General features: G+C 42.8%; 1 long non-coding RNA gene across 2 annotated transcripts in view; it reads left to right on the forward strand.

Annotated features, from left to right (window-relative positions):
• LOC125965167 (uncharacterized) overlaps positions 1-13,639 on the forward strand; it is a 537,048-nt gene extending 523,409 nt beyond the window's left edge. For both annotated transcript variants that reach the window (XR_007478753.1, XR_007478751.1), the window contains exon 3: positions 13,525-13,639. This is a non-coding gene — a long non-coding RNA (uncharacterized LOC125965167). The remainder of the gene's footprint in view (positions 1-13,524) is intronic.
• Positions 13,640-13,964: the final 325 nt, after the last annotated feature.

The raw sequence follows: 13,964 nt of genomic DNA on the forward strand, positions 1-13,964 counted from the left end.
TGTTTTTTTGTTATTGAGCTGCATGAGCTGCTTGTAAATTTTGGAGATTAATCCTTTGTCGGTTGCTTCATTTGCAAATATTTTCTCCCATTCTGAGGGTTGTCTTTTGGTCTTGTTTATGGTTTCCTTTGCTGTGCAAAAGCTTTGAAGTTTCATTAGGTCCCATTTGTTTATTTCTGTTTTTATTTCCATTACTCTAGGAGGTGGGTCAGAAAGAATCTTGCTGTGATTTATGTCATAGAGTGTTCTGCCTATGTTTTCCTCTAAGAGTTTGATAGTTTCTGGCCTTATATTTAGGTTTTGAATCCATTTTGAGCTTATTTTTGTGTATGGTGTTAGGGAGTGATCTAATCTCATACTTTTACATGTACCTGTCCAGTTTTCCCAGCACCACTTATTGAAGAGGCTGTCCTTTCTCCACTGTACATTCCTGCCACCTTTATCAAAGATAAGGTGTCCATATGTGCATGGGTTTATCTCTGGGCTTTCTATCCTGTTCCATTGATCTATCTTTCTGTTTTTGTGCCAGTACCATACCGTCTTGATAACTGTAGCTTTGTAGTATAGTCTGAAGTCAGGGAGCCTGATTCCTCCAGTTCCTTTTTTTGTTCTCAAGATTGCTTTGGCTATTTGGGGTCTTTTGTGTTTCCATACAAATTGCGAAATTTTTTGTTCTAGTTCTGTGAAAAATGCCAGTGGTAGTTTGATAGGGATTGCATTGAATCTATAGATTGCTTTGGGTAGTAGAGTCATTTTCACAATGTTGATTCTTCCAATCCAAGAACATGGTATATGTCTCCATCTATTTGTATCATCTTTAATTTCTTTCATCAGTGTCTTATAATTTTCTGCATACAGGTCTTTTGTCTCCTTAGGTAGGTTTATTCCTAGATATTTTATTCTTTTTGTTGCAATGGTAAATGGGAGTGTTTTCTTGATTTCACTTTCAGATTTTTCATCATTAGTATATAGGAATGCCAGAGATTTCTGTGCATTAATTTTGTATCCTGCCACTTTACCAAATTCATTGATTAGCTCTAGTAGTTTTCTGGTAGCATCTTTAGGATTCTCTATGTATAGGATCATGTCATCTGCAAACAGTGACAGCTTTACTTCTTCTTTTCCGATTTGGATTCCTTTTATTTCCTTCTCTTCTCTGATTGCTGTGGCTAAAACTTCCAAAACTATGTTGAATAAGAGTGGTGAGAGTGGGCACCCTTGTCTTGTTCCTGATCTTAGTGGAAATGCTTTCAGTTTTTCCCCATTGAGGATGATGTTTGCTGTGGGCTTGTCGTATATGGCCTTTATTATGTTGAGGAAAGTTCCCTCTATGCCTACTTTCTGCAGGGTTTTTATCATAAATGGGTGTTGAATTTTGTCAAAAGCTTTCTCTGCATCTATTGAGATGATCATATGGTTTTTCTCCTTCAATTTGTTAATATGGTTTATCACATTGATAGATTTGCGTATATTGAAGAATCCTTGCATTCCTGGAATAAACCCCACTTGATCATGGTGTATGATCCTTTTAATGTGCTGTTGGATTCTGTTTGCTAGTATTTTGTTGAGGATTTTTGCATCTATGTTCATCAGTGATATTGGTCTGTAGTTTTCTTTCTTTGTTACATCCTTGCCTGGTTTTGGTATCAAGGTGATGGTGGCCTCGTAGAAGGAGTTTGGGAGTGTTCCTCCCTCTGCTATATTTTGGAAGAGTTTGAGAAGGATAGGTGTTAGCTCTTCTCTAAATGTTTGATAGAATTCGCCTGTGAAGCCATCTGGTCCTGGGCTTTTCTTTGTTGGAAGATTTTTAATCACAGTTTCAATTTCAGTGCTTGTGATTGGTCTGTTCATATTTTCTATTTCTTCCTGATTCAGTCTTGGCAGGTTGTGCATTTCTAAGAATTTGTCCATTTCTTCCAGATTGTCCATTTTATTGGCATAGAGTTGCTTGTAGTAATCTCTCATGATCTCTTTTATCTCTGCAGTGTCAGTTGTTACCTCTCCTTTTTCATTTCTAATTCTATTGATTTGAGTCTTCTCCCTTTTTTTCTTGATGAGTCTGGCTAGTGGTTTATCAATTTTGTTTATCTTCTCAAAGAACCAGCTTTTAGTTTTATTGATCTTTGCTATTGTTTCCTTCATTTCTTTTTCATTTATTTCTGATCTGATTTTTATGATTTCTTTCCTTCTGCTAGCTTTGGGTTTTTTTTGTTCTTCTTTCTCTAATTGCTTGAGGTGCAAGGTTAGGTTGTTTATTCTAGATGTTTCCTGCTTCTTAAGGTGGGCTTGTATTGCTATAAACTTCCCCCTTAGAACTGCTTTTGCTGCATCCCACAGGTTTTGGGTCGTTGTGTCTCCATTGTCATTTGTTTCTAGGTATTTTTTGATTTCCTCTTTGATTTCTTCAGTGATCACTTCATTATTAAGTAGTGTATTGTTTAGCCTCCATGTGTTTGTATTTTTTACAGATCTTTTCCTGTAATTGATATCTAGTCTCATGGCGTTGTGGTCAGAAAAGATACTTGATACAATTTCAATTTTCTTAAATTTACCAAGGCTTGATTTGTGACCCAAGATATGATCTATCCTGGAGAATGTTCCATGAGCACTTGAGAAAAATGTGTATTCTGTTGTTTTTGGATGGAGTGTCCTATAAATATCAATTAAGTCCATCTTGTTTAATGTATCATTTAAAGCTTGTGTTTCCTTATTTATTTTCATTTTGGATGATCTGTCCATGGGTGAAAGTGGGGTGTTTAAGTCCCCTACTATGAATGTGTTACTGTCGATTTCCCCTTTTATGGCTGTTAGTATTTGCCTTATGTATTGAGGTGCTCCTATGTTGGGTGCATAAATATTTACGATTGTTATATCTTCTTCTTGGATCGATCCCTTGATCATTATGTAGTGTCCTTCTTTGTCTCTTTTAATAGTCCTTATTTTAAAGTCTATTTTGTCTGATATGAGAATTGCTACTCCAGCTTTCTTTTGGTTTCCATTTGCATGGAATATCTTTTTCCATCCCCTTACTTTCAGTCTGTATGTGTCTCTAGGTCTGAAGTGGGTCTCTTGTAGACAGCATATATAAGGGTCTTGTTTTTGTATCCATTCAGCTAATCTGTGTCTTTTGGTGGGAGCATTTAGTCCATTTACATTTAAGGTAATTATCGATATGTATGTTCCTATTCCCATTTTCTAAATTGTTTTGGGTTCGTTATTATAGGTCTTTTCCTTCTCTTGTGTTTCTTGCCTAGAGAAGATCCTTTAGCATTTGTTGTAAAGCTGGTTTGGTGGTGCTGAACTCTCTCAGCTTTTGCTTGTCTGTAAAGGTTTTAATTTCTCCATCAAATCTGAATGAGATCCTTGCTGGGTAGAGTAGTCTTGGCTGCAGGTTTTTCTCCTTCATCACTTTCAGTATGTCCTGCCACTCCCTTCTGGCTTGTAGGGTTTCTGCTGAGAGATCAGCTGTTAACCTTATGGGGATTCCCTTATGTGTTATTTGTTGTTTTTCCCTTGCTGCTTTTAATATGCTTTCTTTGTATTTAATTTTTGACAGTTTGATTAATATGTGTCTTGGCGTATTTCTCCTAGTATTTATCCTGTATGGGACTCTCTGTGCTTCCTGGACTTGATTAACTATTTCCTTTCCCATATTAGGGAAGTTTTCAACTATAATCTCTTCAAATATTTTCTCAGTCCCTTTCTTTTTCTCTTCTTCTTCTGGAACCCCTATAATTCGAATGTTGGTGCGTTTAATGTTGTCCCAGAGGTCTCTGAGACTGTCCTCAGTTCTTTTCATTCTTTTTTCTTTATTCTGCTCTGCAGTAGTTATTTCCACTATTTTATCTTCCAGGTCACTTATCCGTTCTTCTGCCTCAGTTATTCTGCTATTGATCCCATCTAGAGTATTTTTAATTTCATTTATTGTGTTGTTCATCGTTGCTTGTTTCATCTTTAGTTCTTCTAGGTCCTTGTTAACTGATTCTTGCATTTTGTCCATTCTATTGTCCATTCTATCTCCAAGATTTCGGATCAACCTTACTATCATTATTCTGAATGCTTTTTCAGGTAGACTGCCTATTTCCTCTTCATTTGTTAGGTCTGGTGCATTTTTATCTTGCTCCTTTATCTGCTGTGTGTTTTTCTGTTTTCTCATTTTGCTTATCTTACTGTGTTTGGGGTCTCCTTTTTGCAGGCTGCAGGTTCGTAGTTCCTCCTGTTTTTGATGTCTGTCTCCAGTGGCTAAGGTTGGTTCAATGGGTTGTGTAGGCTTCCTGGTGGAGGGGACTAGTGCCTGTGTTGTGGTGGATGAGGCTGGATCTTGTCTCTCTAGTGGGCAGGTTCACGTCTGGTGGTGTGTTTTGGGGTGTCTGTGGCCTTATTATGATTTTAGACTGCCTCTCTGCTAATGGGTGGGGTTGTGTTCCTGTCTTGCTAGTTGTTTGGCACAGGTTGTCCAGTACTGTGGCTTGCTGGTCGTTGAGTGAAGCTGGGTGCTGGTGTTAAGATGGAGGTCTCTGGGAGATTTTCGCCGTTTGATATTTTGTGGAGCTGGGAGGTCTCTTGTGGACCAGTGTCCTGAAGTTGGCTCTCCAACCTCAGAGGCAGAGCCCTGACTCCTGGCTGGAGCACCAAGAGCCTTTCATCCACACGGCTCAGAATAAAAGGGAGAAAAAGTAGAGGGAATTAGTAGAAGTATGAGGAAAGAAAGAAGGAAAGGAGGGAAGGAAGGAAGGAAGGAAGGAAGGAAGGAAGAAAGAAAGAAAGAAGCAACGAAGGAAGGAAGGCAAGAAGGAACGAAAGGAGGGAGGGAGGGAGGGAGGAAGGAAGGAAGGAAGGAGGGAAAGAAGGAAAAACAGAAAGAAAGAAGATACAGTAAAAATAAAATAAAGTATAATAAAGTTATTGAATTAAAAAATTCTTATTTAGGAAAAAAAAAAGGGACGGATAGAACCTTAGGACAAATGTTGGAAGCAAAGCTATACAGACAAAATCTTACACAGAAGCGTACACATACACCCTCACTAAAAGAGGTAAAGGGGGAAAAATCATAAATCTTGCTGTCAGAGACCACCTCCTCAATTTGGGATGATTCATTGTCTAAAGGAGGGAAGGAAGGAAGGAAAGAAAGAAAGAAAAAGAAAGGACGAAGGTAAAGTATAATAACGTTCTTAAAATTAAAATTGATTATTAAGAAAAAAATTTTAAGAAAAAACCATGAAGGGATAGAACCCTAGGACAAATGGTGGAAGCAAGACTATACAGACAAGATCTCACACAGAAGCATACACATACACATTCACAAAAAGAGGAATAGGGAAAAAAATCATAGATCTTGCTCCCAAAGTCCACCTCCTTAATTTGGGATGATTGGCTGTCTATTCATGTATTCCACAGATGCAGGGTACATCAAGTTGATTGTGGAGCTTTAATCCGCTGCTTCTGAGGCTGCTGGGAGAGATTTCCCTTTCTCTTCTTTGTTCTCACAGCTCACAGGGGCTCAGCTTTGGATTTGGCCCTGCCTCTGCGTGTAGGTCGCTGGAGGGCGTCTGTTTTTTGCTCAGACAGGACGGGGTTAAAGGAGCCGCTGATTCGGGGGTTCTGGCGTACTGAGGCTGGCGGGGAGGGAGGGGCATGGAATGCGGGGCGGGCCTGCGGCGGCAAAGTCTGGCGTGACCCTGCACCAGCCCGAGGCCCGCCGTGCGCTCTCCCGGGGAAGTCGTCCCCGGATCCCGGGAACCCGGCAGTGGCGGGCTGCACAGGCTCCGCGGAAGAGGGGCGTGGAGAGCGACCTGCGCTCGCACACAGGCCCCATGGTGGCGGCAGCAGCAGCCCCAAAGTCTCCCGCCCTCCTCTGGGGTCCGCGCCTCCAGCTGCGGCTTGTGCCCGTCTCTGGAGTCCGCACCCTCAGCCGCGGCTCGCGCCCGTCTCTGGGGTCTGCGCCCTCAGCCGCGGCTCGCGCCCGTCTCTGGGGTCCGCGCTTTCAGCCGCGGCTCGTGCCCATCTCTGGGGTCCACGCTTTCAGCCGCGGCTCGCGCCCGTCTCTGGAGTTCCTTTAAGCAGCATTCTTAAACCCCTCTCCTCAAGCACCAGGAAACAAAGAGGGAAGAAAAAGTCTCTTACGTCTTCGGCAGGTGCAGACTTTTCCCCGGACTCCCTCCCGGCTACCTGTGGTGCACTAACCCCTTCAGGCTATGTTCAAGCCGCCAACCCCAGTCCTCTACCTGTGCTCCGTCCGAAACCGAAACCCGAGCCTCAGAGCCTCAGCTCGCAGCCCCGCCCGCCCCAGCGGGTGAGCAGACAAGCCTCTCGGGCTGGTGAGTCCCGGTCGGCACCAATCCTCTGTGTGGGAATCTCCCCGATTTGCCCTCCGCACCCATTGCTGTGCACTCCTCCGCAGGTTCGAAGCTCTGCCCTCCGCCTCCCGCAGTCTCCGCCCGCGAAGGGGCTTCCTAGTGTGTGGAAACTTTTCCTCCTTCACAGCTCCCTCCCACTGGTGCAGGTGCCGTCCCTATCCTTTTGTCTCTGTTTATTCTTTATTTCTTTTGCCCTACCCAGGTACGCGGGGAGTTTCTTGCCTTTTGGGAGGTCTGAGGTCTTCTGCCAGCCTTCAGTAGGTGATCTGTAGGAGTTGTTCCACGTGTAGATGTATTTCTGGTGTATCTGTGGGGAGGAAGGTGATCTCCGCATCTTACTCTTCCACCATCTTCCTGCTCCTGGATCAATCCATAGGTTTTAAGATTCTTACTAGTCAGGTATATTCTTAGGCATTTAATATGGGGTGTAGAGTCCACTTCATTGAGCAAGGAGTAGCTCTTGTCTATTAAATATTTGGCTTATGGAACAGTATCTGTGCTAATTTCAATCTCTGGTTTTATGCAGCACCCCAACTCACCTTTCCCCTTAAGCAAGCATAAGTTGGTTTTCTACATTTGAGACACTGTTCTCTTTTGTAATTCAGTTCCTGTGTAGCCAAGTTTACATTCCGTGTATTAGTGATATCTTGTGATGTTTCTTTTTCTGTGTGACTTATTTCACTTAGAATCATCGTACCTGAATCCACTCATTATGCTGCTACGGGCCTGATGACATAGATTTCATTGCTGAGTGATATTGCATTGTACGTAAGTACCACAACTTCTTTATCCATTTTTCGCTTTCTGTGATATTGAGCTTGTACCATAAACGAGGTTCTTGTAAACAGAGCCGTCCCAAACTTTGGGGTGGCTGCGTGTTTTTGATTTTAATTTCCCTAAGCTATAGGACCATAAGTGGGAGTGCCCTAGGCTCTGTTGCTTTGTTTTTTAGATGTTTCAGGAAACTCCATACACTTCTCCCCAGTGGCTGTTGGCAGTTTACATCCCGCCCATCAGCATAACAAGGCTCACAGTTCTCCATGGCCTGTCCTGCATTTCTGGATTTTACACTTTTTCAGATGGCCCTTTTGACCGGCGAGAAGTGAGACTTCATTGTAGTGCAGATTTCCTTTGCAAGCTTGCTTGGTTGGCCAAAAAGGGCGTATGCGTTTTTTCCTGAATATATTCAGGAAAAAACGCATACGCCCTTTTTGGCCAAGTGCATCATTGTCGACGTTCTGACTCTTCTCCTATGCTTTAAATGCAATTCCAGTGTACCTCCTGAAATCGGTTTCCTGCAATTTTGCCCCGCTTTCAAGTCCTCTTGGCAGCCTTACTTCAGTATATTTTTGGACGATAGCTGTCATTTATAACTCTGCAGGTTTGTGAATGACAGTGCCCCTGAGCTCCTTTCTTCAACTCGCTTTCTTGTGAGCTGGCCGCAACACCGCAGGATTGCTTCAGGCCCTAATCTGGTTCCGGCACGGCACGCTGAGCCTTTGGTTAATTCCTGTTCCTGGTAGGAAATGAGAGTTAAATTTGCCCTTCAGACACCTCCAGCTAGTCTCTCATTGGTTCTCCCTATTCCTGTTCATCTTCCGTAGAAATTGCAAACTGGGCCAAACAGGAGGTTAAAGGCACTGTCTCTCCAAGTCGGGAGAGTGTTAGTAAAGCGTCTGGAATGTTGCACCCGAGTACCAGGGGACGAAAACTGAGACACATTTGAACACATTTCCCGATCACATGGTGGATAATACTCTGGGTTCCACATGCATGTTTTAGCTGAAGGAAGAATCCCTTCATCCTGGAGAGTTGAGACCCATGGAATGGGTACCATGCAATATGACTTCAAAGGGTCTGCATTTGCTCACCGAATCTCACCTATCCTATGAGCCCTATGTGTCCAGCCTTATGTGTCACCTAGCTCTAGGTTTAGATGTTGTAAATCCAGGTTGCATCACAAGCCTTGTATGAATTACTTAAGTATTGCTCTCTATTTCACTGTCATTGTGTTTTGTTTAAGAAATTTATTGTTATTATGGAATTTAGCTGATTTTCACTGCTGCGTTTATGCCACTGTAGACACGCTTGATTCTCTTACGGAGATATATAAATCCATTGGTTTTATGATTCTTACTAGTCAGGTATATTCCCAGGCGTTGAATATGGGGTGTTGAGTCCATTTCGTTGAGCAAGGAGTAGCTCTTGTCTATTACATATTTGACTTATGGAACAGTATCTGTGCTCATTTCAATCTCTGGTTTTATGAGGAACCCCAACTCACCTTTCCCCTTAGCAAGCATAAGTTGGTTTTCTAAATTTGAGACCCTGTTTTGTTTTGTAATTCAGTTCCTGTGTAGCCAAGTTTACATTTCGTGTATTAGTAATATCTTATGATGTTTCTTTTTCTGTGTGACTTATTTCAATTAGAATCATCATACCTGAATCCACTCATTATGCTGCTACGGTCCTGATGACATAGATTTCATTGCGGAGTGATATTGCATTGTACGTAAGTACCACAAATTCTTTATCCATTTTTCGCTTTCTGCGATATTGAACTTGTACCGTAAACGAGGTTCTTGTAAACAGAGCTATCCCAATCTTGGGGTGGCTGTGTCTTTTTGATTTTAATTTCCCTAAGCTATAGGACCATAAGTGGAAGTGCCCTAGGCTCTGTTGCTTTGTTTTTTAGATGTTTCAGGAAACACCATACACTTCCCCAGAGTTGCTGTTGGCAATTTACATCCTGCCCATCGGCATAAGAAGGCTCCCAGTTCTCCATGTCCTGTCCTGCCTTTCTGGATTTTACACTTTTATCAGATGGCCCTTTTGACCGGTGGGAAGTGAGACTTCATTGTAGTGCAGATTCTGTTTGCAAGCTTGCTTGGTTGGCCAAAAAGGGCGTATGCGTTTTTTCCTGAATATATTCAGGAAAAAACGCATACGCCCTTTTTGGCCAAGTGCATCATTGTCGACGTTCTGCCTCTTTTCCTATGCTTTAAATCCAATTCCAGTCTACCTCCTGAAATCGGTTTCCTGCAATTCTGCCCCGCTTTCAAGTCCTCTTGGCAGCCTTACTTCAGTATATTTTTGGACGATAGCTGTCATTTATAACTCTGCAGGTTTGTGAATGACAGTGGCCCTGAGCTCCTTTCTTCAACTCGCTTTCTTGTGAGCTGGCCACAACACCGCAGGATTGCTTCAGGCACTAGTGTGGTTCCGGCACGGCATGCTGAGCCTTTGGTTTATTCCTATTCCTGGTAGGAAATGAGAGTTAAATTTGCCCTTCAGACACCTCCAGCTAGTCTCTCATTGGTTCTCCCTATTCCTGTTCATCTTACGCAGAAATTGCAAAATGGGCCAAACAGGAGGTTAAAGGCACTGACTCTCCAAGTCGGGAGAGTGTTAGTAAAGCGTGTGGAATGTTGCACCCGAGTACCATGGGATGAGAACTGAGACATATTGGAACACGTCTCCCGATCACACGGTTGATCATACTCTGGGTTCCACATGCATGTTTTAGCTGAAGGAAGAATCCCTTAAACCTGGAGAGTTGAGACGCGTGGAATGGGTACCATGCAATATGACTTCAAAGGGTCTTCATTTGCTCACCGAACCTCTCCAATCGTATCACTGCTGCGTTTATGCCCGTGTACACACGCTTGATTCTCTTTCAGAGACATAGCAATCCATAGGTTTTAATATACTTACTAATCAGGTACATTCTTAGGCGTTTAATATGGGGTGTTGAATCCATCTCGTTGAGCAAGGAGTAGCTCTTGTATATTACATATTTCGCTTAAGGAACTTTATTTGTGCTCATTTCAATCTCTGGTTTTATGCAGCACCCCAACTCACCTTTCCCCTTAAGCAAGCATAAGTTGGTTTTCTAAATTTGAGACCCTGTTCTGTTTTGTAATCCAGTTCCTGTGTAGCCAAGTTTACATTCCGTGTATTAGTGATATCTTATGATGTTTCTTTTTCTGTGTGACTTATTTCAGTTAGAATCATCATACCTGAATCCACTCATTATGCTGCTACGGGCCTGATGACATAGATTTCACTGCTGAGTGATATTGCATTGTACGTAAGTACCACAACTTCTTTATCCATTTTTCACTTTCTGCGATATTGAACTTGTCCGGTAAACGAGGTTCTTGTAAACAGAGCCGTCCCAAACTTTAGGGTCACTGTGTCTTTTTGATTTTAATTTCCCTAAGCTATAGGACCATAAGTGGAAGTGCCCTAGGCTCTGTTGCTTTGTTTTTTGGATTTTTCAGGAAACACCATACACTTCTCCAGAGTGGCTGTTGGCAATTTACATCCCGCCCATCAGCATAACAAGGCTCCCAGTTCTCCATGGCCTGTCCTACCTTTCTGGATTTTACACTTTTTTCAGATGGCCCTTTTGACCGGGGGGCAGTGAGACTTCTTTGTAGTGCAGATTTCCATTGCAAACTTGCTTGGTTGGCCAAAAATGGCGTATGCGTTCTTTCCTGAATATATTCAGGAACAAACTCATACGCCCTTTTTTGCCAAGTGCATCATTGTGGACGTTCTGCCTCTTTTCCTATGCTTTACTTTCAATTCCAGTCTACCTCCTGAAATCGGTTTCCTGCAATTCTGCCCCGCTTTCAAGTCCTCTTGGCAGCCTTACTTCAATATATTTTTGGACGATAGCTGTCATTTATAACTCTGCAGGTTTGTGGATGACAGTGCCCCTGAGCACCTTTCTTCAACTCGCTTTCTTGTGAGCTGGCCGCAACACCGCAGGATTGCTTCAGGCCCAAGTGTGGTTCCGGCATGGCACGCTGAGCCTTTGGTTAATTCCTCTTCCTGGTGGGAAATGAGAGTTAAATTGGCCAGTCCAGACACCTCCAGATAGTCTCACATTGGTTCTCCCTATTCCTGTTCATTTTCCGCAGAAATTGCAAACTGGGCCAAACAGGAGGTTAAAGGCACTGACTCTCCAAGTGGGGAGAGTGTTAGTAAAGCGTCTGGAAAGTTGCACCTGAGTATCAGGGGACGAAAACTGAGACACATTTGTACACGTTTCCCGATCACACGGTGGATCATACTGTGGGTTCCACATGCATGTTTTAGCTGAAGGAAGAATCCCATCAACCTGGAGAGTTGAGACCCATGGAATGGGTACCATGCAATATGACTTCAAAGGGTCTGCATTTGCTCACCGAACCTCACCAATCCTATCACTGCTGCGTTTATGCTGCTGTACACACGCTTGATTCTCTTTCGGAGACATATAAATCCATAGGTTTTAAGATTTTTACCAGTCAGGTATATTCTTAGGCGTTTAATATGGGGTGTTGAGTCCACTTCGTTGAGCAAGGAGTAGATCTTGTCTATTACATATTTGGCTTATGGTACGGTATCTGTGCTAATTTCAATCTCTGGTTTTATGCAGCACCCCAACTCACCTTTCCCCTTAAGCAAGCATAAGTTGGTTTTCTACATTTGAGACCCTGTTCTGTTTTGTAATTCAGTTCCTGTGTAGCCAAGTTTAGATTCCATGTATTAGTGGTATCTTATGATGTTTCTTTTTCTGTGTGATTTATTTCACTTAGAATCATCGTACCTGAATCCACTCATTATGCTGCTACGGGCCTGATGACATAGATTTCATTGCTGAGTGATATTGCATTGTACGTAAGTACCACAACTTCTTTATACATTTTTCGCTTTCTGCGATATTAAACTTGTACCATAAACGAGGTTCTTGGAAACAGAGCCGTCCCAAACTTTGGGGTGGCTGTGTCTTTTTGATTTTAATTTGCCTAAGCTATAGGACCATAAGTGGAAGTGCCCTAGGCTCTCTTGCTTTGTTTTTTAGATGTTTAGGAAACACCATACACTTCTCCAGAGTGGCTGTTGGCAATTTACATCCTGCCAATCAGCATAACAAGGCTCCCAGTTCTCCATGGCCTGTCCTGCCTTTCTGGATTTTACACTTTTTTCACATGGCCCTTTTGAACGGGTGGCAGTGAGACTTCATTGTAGTGCAGATTTCCTTTGCAAGCTTGCTTGGTTGGCCAAAAAGTGCGTATGCGTTTTTTCCTGAATATATTCAGGAAAAAACGCGTACGCCTTTTTTGGCCAAGTGCATCATTGTGGACGTTCTGCCTCTTTTCGTATGCTTTACATGCAATTCCAGTCTACCTCCTGAAATCGGTTTCCTGCAATTCTGCCCCGCTTTCAAGTCCTCTTGGCAGCCTTACTTCAATATATTTTTGGACGATAGCTGTCATTTATAACTCTGCAGGTTTGTGAATTACAGTGCCCCTGAGCTCCTTTCTTCAACTCACTTTCTTGTGAGCTGGCCGCAACACCGCAGGATTGCTTCAGGCCCTAGTGTGGTTCCGGCAAGGCACACTGAGCCTTTGGTTAATTCCTCTTCCTGGTGGGAAATGAGAGTTAAATTTGCCCGTCCAGACACCTCCAGCTAGTCTCTCATTGGTTCTCCCTATTCCTGTTCATCTTACGCAGAAATTGCAAACTGGGCCAAACAGGAGGTTAAAGGCACTGACTCTCCAAGTGGGGAGAGTGTTAGTAAAGCGTCTGGAATGTTGCAACCGAGTACCAGAGGATGAAAACTGAGACACATTTGAACACATTTCCCGATCACACGGTGCATCATACTCTGGGTTCCACATGCATGTTTTAGCTGAAGGAAGAATCCCTTAAACCTGGAGAGTTGAGACCCATGGAATGGGTACCATGCAATATGACTTCAAAGGGTCTGCATTTGCTCACCAAACCTCACCAATCCTATCACTGCTGCATTTATGCCGCTGTACACATGCTTGATTCTCTTTCAGAGACATAGAAATCCATAGGTTTTAAGATTCTTACTAGTCAGGTGTATTCTTAGGCGTTTAATATGGCGTCTTGAGTCCACTTCGTTGAGCAAGGAGTAGCTCTTGTCTATTACATATTTGGCTTATGGAACGGTATGTGTGCTAATTTCAATCTCTGGTTTTATGCAGCACCCCAACTCACCTTTCCCCTTAAGCAAGCATAAGTTGGTTTTCTACATTTGAGACCCTGTTCTGTTTTGTAATTCAGTTCCTGTGTAGCCAAGTTTCCATTCCGAGTAGTAGTGATATCTTAATGATGTTTCTTTTTCTGTGTGACTTATTTCATTTAGAATCATCGTACCTGAATCCACTCATTATGCTGCTACGGGCCTGATGACATAGATTTCATTGCTGAGTGATACTGCATTGTATGTAAGTACCACAACTTCTTTATCCATTTTTCGCTTTCTGTGATATTGAACTTGTACAGTAAAAGAGGTTCTTGTAAACAGAACCATCCCAAAATTTGGGGTGGCTGTGTCTTTTTTATTTTAATTACCTAAACTATAGGACCATAAGTGGAAATGCCCTAGGCTCTGTTTCTTTGTTGTTTAGATGTTTCAGGAAACACCATACACTTCTCCAGAGTGGCTGTTGGCAATTTACGTCCCGCCCATCAGCATAACAAGGCTCCCAGTTCTCCATGGCCTGTCCTGCCTTTCTGGATTTTACACTTTTTTCAGTTGGCCCTTTTGACGGGGGAAAGGAGACTTCATTGTAGTGCAGATTT

The sequence above is a fragment of the Orcinus orca genome, chromosome 1 (assembly GCF_937001465.1).
Source record: "Orcinus orca chromosome 1, mOrcOrc1.1, whole genome shotgun sequence".
Classification (NCBI taxonomy): domain Eukaryota; kingdom Metazoa; phylum Chordata; class Mammalia; order Artiodactyla; family Delphinidae; genus Orcinus; species Orcinus orca.